Source organism: Tursiops truncatus, chromosome 5 (genome assembly GCF_011762595.2).
Source record: "Tursiops truncatus isolate mTurTru1 chromosome 5, mTurTru1.mat.Y, whole genome shotgun sequence".
In the NCBI taxonomy this organism is placed as follows: domain Eukaryota; kingdom Metazoa; phylum Chordata; class Mammalia; order Artiodactyla; family Delphinidae; genus Tursiops; species Tursiops truncatus.
In genome coordinates, this window is record NC_047038.1 from 8,806,220 (window position 1) to 8,812,612 (window position 6,393).

Below are 6,393 nucleotides of genomic sequence, written 5' to 3' on the forward strand. Positions count from 1 at the left end.
TGTTCCCTGGTGTCCCTTCCTAGTCACCTTACCAGGGCACTGAACAACCACTAATCTGTGTTGTCATTATAAATTTTATTTGACTCTTCCAAAGTGTCATATAAATAACATTATACAGAGTACCTTCCAGCACCTGCGGGCTGGAGGGAACGCTGCTCACAGCTCTCTGTCAGCACGTCTTCGTGTGTCCTTACCCGCCTTATCCTGCACCCAGTCGCCCAGAGCAACCTTCCTCCGCGACCCCGCATCTGAGGCATGGCTGCAGGCTAGAGGCTGCCCTCGCGGTTCCTGTCTGGCCCTCGCCCCCCAGCGCCCGCCGCCCGCGGCCTCATTGGGACGATGCTGGAGTCCACTCGCGGAACGGAAAAGCTTCACTGGCCTGAGCAAGAACTTGCTAAGAAGTCTATTCTAAATGCAGAAGAGTCCTTGATCATTGACAGCAAAAGAAGCATGCCACATTTACCTCCTGGAATACTAAAGGACATTTTCACAACTGGAACCAGTAGTTACAATGTCCTACTACAGAGCAAAGAGGAGAAAGAGCATCATTCACTAAAACAGTCTTCCTCCACTTACTCCAAAAGATGTAGAAAACCCAGCAATCTCGTAGCTCTTCATGTAGTAAAGATCTTCACAAGATAAAAGCCCCAGTGCCTGTGATGAGCAGTGGTACTTGGTACTGCCTACAGAGGCAGCCTGCTGTTTTTGTCACTAGTTCAGTGTCAAGTCCTGTAAAGTTTACACATGGTATCTCTGTCACAGGAAACAGCGTAGTACTGCCACCTACACCCCAAAATGAAAGAAAGGTCAAGCGACGCCATTTCCCTACTTTTCCAAAGCCAAAGCCGCAGTCTCAGCTGTCTAGAAGTTTTGAAAAAGGAGATGAATTTTCTGGAAGGAAATTTTGTATACTGACTGCTATAAAGCCCACCAACTTGGAGAAAGAAAAAGTGACTCTTAAGTCTGACTTCACCTACAATCCTCAGTTTGAATATGCTAATCCTTCTCTGCTAAGTGTCTTAACCAAGCACAACAAAGCAACTGACCAGTTTCTTAAGCAGGTAAAATGCTACTTCAGTAGTGGTATTTCATTTTATGTAATGAAAACAATCATTTGCCATCTTATAGAAAGCCAAAAAGAGTTGTTTTAAAATATTCCAATTATTTATAGTTAACTCCCATCCAGAACATGTAAATATGTGACAAGAAATCTCCAAGCGAGTGTCACAACTCATATGTAAACTACTTTGCACTAATCAAAATCTACAAAGAATCTATTATATAGAAGTTGTGTCAGGAAGCAACTATATTAGGAAAAAGCTTCAGATTCTGGTTCCAAGCTTTCATTTGGGAGTTACAAACTTATGGCCCATTCGTCAGCCCACAGACAAGCGTTTGTGTTTTCTTTTTGATTCTGAATGCCTTAGATGGAGCATGCAGTAACTCTGGTTCTCCCTGTTATATTACATTCTCAGCTTGCTTAGGTCCCTAAAGGCATTTTGGGGTCTAGGCTTGATACTTGCCAAGGAACTTTTTCTTTTTTCAGTACGCCGGCCTCTCACTCTTGTGGCCTCTCCCGTTGCGGAGCACAGGTTCCGGACGCGGAGGCTCAGTGGCCACGGCTCACGGGCCCAGCTGCTCGGCGGCATGTGGGATCTTCCCGGACCAGGGCATGAACCCGTATACCCTGCATGGGCAGGCGGACTCTCAACCACTGCACCACCAGGGAAGCCCTCTTATTCCTACTTTTAACAAGAATATTAATACTGGGTGACATGTGATACTTATTTTATAATGTTACAATATTAGCCTACCAATCTATCTAATATTGTTAAGGAAAACGGCAGTTGACTTTTATTGTTTAGTTCAATATCAAGGAGGCTTTATTTTTGATTAATCATATAGTTGTTTATAATCTTCAATTCTGTATTGTCAAGGGAGCTGTAACAGAGCAAAATAATAGTGGATCTGACAGGTTTATGTATCACATTCAGGTAGTGTGCCCAGGGTTAGTATGGGGTCTCTCAATTCATTAAGACCCATGTCTCTTTCATTTTGTTCTACTGTATTCAACTTGTAGATTGTTTTAAATGTTCCATAATGTTTGTTCTTGATCACGTCATTAGGTCTGTATCTATACTATCATCTTTTTCAAATTATTATGTTTCTTCTATTTGTGATTATTTTCCTGGTATCCTCTTGTATTTTAATTCTTCTGATCCATGAACACAGCATATCTTTCCATTTATTGTGTGTCTTCTTCAGTTTCTTTCATCAATGTCATGTAATTTTCAGTGTAAAGATCTTTTACATCTTTGTTTAAATTTATTCCTAAATATTTTATTACTTTTGATATAATTGTAAATGGAATTGTTTTTCTTTGTCTCTTTTTCAGATAGCTCATTGTTAATACATAGAAATACAACTGATTTTTGCATATGGATTTTGTATCCTGCAACTTTACTGAATTCATTAATTAGCTCTAACAATTTTTTGGTGGAGTCTTTAGCATTTTCTATATATAAGATCATATCATCTGCAGAGAAAATTTTACTTCTTCCTTTCCAATTTGGATGCCTTTTCTTTTTCTTGCTTATTTGTTCTGCCTATGGCTTCTAGTACTATATTGAATAAAACTGGTGAGAGCGAGCACCCTTGCCTTGTTCTTGATCTTAGCGGGAAATCTTTCAAACTTTCACCATTGAGTATGATGTCAACTGTGGATTTGTCATATATGGCATTAATTATGTTGAGGTAGGTTCCTTCTATAACCCATTTATTGAGAGCTTTTATCTTGAAGGGATGTTAAATATCAAAAGCTTCTTTCTGCAACTATTGAGATTTTTATTTTTCATTCTATCAATGTAGTTATCAAATTTATTGATTTGCATGTGTTGAACCATGCTTGCATCCAAGTGTTCTGAACCCCACTTGATCATGGTGTGTGATCCTTTTAATGTACTGTTGAATTCAATTCGCTAGTATATTATTGGAAAATTTTGCATCTATATTCATCAGGGATATTGGGCTGTAGTTTTCTTTTCTTGTAGTGTCCTTATCTTGCTTTGGTATTTAAGTAATAACACTGGCCTCATAAAATGAGTCTGGGAGTGCTCCCTCCTCTTCAGTTTTTTAGAAGAGTTTGAGAAGGATTAGCCTTAATTCAGCTTTAAATGTTTGATAGAATTCACCAGTGAAGCCATCTGGTCTTGAACATTTCTGTGTTGGGTTTGAATCGGTAAGGAAACTGATGCAATCTCCTCACTTGCTTCTGGTCCATTCAGTTTTTCTATTTCTTCATGATTCAGTTTTGGTAGGTTGTATGTTTCTAGAAATCTATCCACTTCTTCTAGGTTATTCAATTTGCTGGTGTATAATTTTCATGGTTGTCTCACGATGCTTTGTATTTTGGTGATGCCAGTTGTAATTTCTCCACTTTCATTTCTGATTTTATTTATTTGAGTCTTCTCTCTTTTTTCTTAGTTAATCTAGCCAAAAGTTTATCTATGGGCTTCCCTGGTGGCGCAGTGGTTGAGAGTCCGCCTGCCGATGCAGGGGACACAGGTTCATGCCCCGGTCCGGGAAGATCCCACATGCCGTGGAGAGGATAGGCCCGTGAGCCATGGCCGCTGAGCCTGCACGTCCGGAGCCCGTGCTCCGCAACAGGAGAGGCCACAACAGTGAGAGAGAGGCCTGCGTACCGCAAAAAAAAAAAAAAGTTTATTTTGTTTAACTTTTTAAAAAAACACAGCTTTTATTTCATTGATCTTTTCTATTGTTTTTCTGCTATTTGTGCTCTAATCTTTGTTATTTCCTTCCTTTTGCTAATTTTGGGCTTAATTTGTTCTTCTTTTTCTAGTTCCTTGGGTTGTAATGCTAAGTTGTTTATTTGTGATCTTTCTTTTTTCTTGTTAGGCATTTATCACTATAACTTTCCTCTTAAAACTGCTTTTGCTGCATCCCATAATTCTTGTATGTTGTGTTCCCATTCTCATTTGTTTCAAGATGTTTTTTGATTTCCCTTTTGATTTCTTCTTTTACCCCTTGGTTGTTAAGGAGTGTGTTGCTTGATTTCCATATCTGGTCTGCAGGAACCAGTCTAGAGAATAGGTAGTGGGGGCCACCCTGGTGCTGTTCCAGCCAGGAAACTGGTTTGGCAGATGCCTGCCAGGAGGCCAGATTTACAGGGTCTTTTTTGGAGCCTTGGGCCACAGGAGTTGCCTGGGACCAGGGGAGCCAGCTTGTGCAGGGATGGGCCAGGAGGCATGAGTTACAGAAGTCTAATGGGAGCTTCCCACCTAAAGCTGTAGGAGTTGGCCTTGTGCTAGAGCTGGCCAACATTGGGGTCTGCAGTGAATTCAGCTGCTCATTTCACTCTTCTTTTCCCATGGTGTGTCTCTCAGTGCTGGGCTCCCTGAGCTTAAGTGTGGGCTGAATGATGGGGATAATGTGGATCTATCTCTTTCATACTCTTTGATGCCTATTTCTGTGCTTTGTCTGGGTGCTATAAACCTTCACCTGGAATGCCTAACTCTTTGTGAAAGTACTTTTTGCATGGATAGTTCAAATTGATGTTTTGGGGAGGGGGCAGTGCTAGAAATTCCTATACCACCATCTTGTTGATGTCACTACGTACATTCTTGTTTAATTTCTCAGTTGACTAAAACTATTTGTGCAGCAGTTTTTCGTTTTTTGTTTTTTTAAAAAAGTTGAGATAGCAAGTGGCAGAGCTAGGACTAGAACCCAGGTGTTTTTTTATTTTTTTAAATTTTTTTAGAAGATGTTGGGGGTAGGAGTTTATTAATTAATTAATTAATTTTTGCTGTGTTGGGTCTTCATTTCTGTGCGAGGGCTTTCTCTAGTTGTGGCAAATGGGGGCCACTCTTAATCGCGGTGCATGGGCCTCTCACTATCGTGGCTTCTCTTGTTGCGGAGCACAGGCTCCAGACGTACAGTCTCAGTAGTTGTGGCTCACGGGCCTAGCTGCTCCACGGCATGTGGGATCCTCCCAGACCAGGGCTTGAACCCGTGTCCCCTGCATTAGCAGGAAGATTCTCAACCACTGCGCCACCAGGGAAGCCCAGCAGTTTTTCTTAAAATGAGAAGATTCTCTAAAAGTTTCATCATGTTTGAAAATATTTTCCTTTTGTTATTATATTTAAATATGGTTTCACTCAGTTTAAAATTCTTTGGTCACTCTTTCTTTCCCTGAAGACCCTACAGTCATCGTTCATTTTCTTCTAGCTCTGAATTCCCAATTTTAATATCTGAATTCAGACTTTTTTTTTTTAAGTTAGGAGATAACTTTTACTCCCTGTACTTTCAAAGGCTTTATTCTTCATTTTACAACATGGCACAGTTTTCATTGGTATCCAGTATTTCTTATTTGGAATACTATATGATACATTGTGTTATATACATTTTTAATTGAAGTAGAGTTGATTTACACCATTGTGCTAGTTTCAGGTGTACAGCAAAGTGATTTAGTTATATATATATATGTATGTTATATTCTTAAGTCTTTGTATATTTTTGGAACATTTTGTCATAATTTTTACTATTTCTGTAACCACCTTATTTGTCTCTCTTCCTCAAAGATATATATGGATATACTGTGAATACAGATATACGGAGTATACCTATCATGCACATGTAAGAAATGTCTCTGTAAACAACTTAACTTTTTGCTTATTCCCCTCTATTTTGCTTACACTTGAGCTCATGTTTATTTTCATAAACTGTATTGAGCAAAAATCATTCTCTTTTTTGAGGCCTTAAAAGAAATCTTTATTTCTGCAATAGTTTTATAGTCTCTTCCTCTTCTTTTCTGAATTTTTCTAGCTTATATTCTATACTTTTAGAATTCTAAATTTTTTTCCTAAGAACTTTAAAATATATTATGCAGTTTTATTGACTTATGTAATTTTTAAAAGAAATCTCTGTACATGAATTTATTTTTATTTTTATTTTTTGTTGGCGGTACGTGGGCCTCTCACTGTTGGGGCCTCTCCTGTTGCGGAGCACAGGCTCCGGACGCACAGGCTCAGCGGCCATGGCTCACGGGCCTAGCCGCTCCGTGGCATGTGGGATCTTTCTGGACCGGGGCATGAACCCGTGTCCCCTGAATCGGCAGGCTGACTCTCAACCACTGCACCACCAGGGAAGCCCTCAACATTTACTTTTTAAAATCTATAAAAATGGCATCAAATGATTTCCTGATAATTTCATTATAATAATAAACTTCAGAATTGATGCCTGGACTATAAAGTTATTTTTTACTCATAGTTAGTCTGGTAAGTTTATTTTTTTGTCTAGGAAGCTTACAGAGATTAATTTTATTGGTTCTCTCTCCCACAGTCCCAGATACATAATGATGGAAACTACAATATTATT

The 6,393-nt window shown here is 39.4% G+C and overlaps 1 pseudogene; it reads left to right on the forward strand.

Annotated features, from left to right (window-relative positions):
* The first annotated feature begins 339 nt into the window (after positions 1–339).
* LOC117312464 (putative tyrosine carboxypeptidase MATCAP2) lies at positions 340–2,410 on the forward strand (annotated as a pseudogene).
* Positions 2,411–6,393: the final 3,983 nt, after the last annotated feature.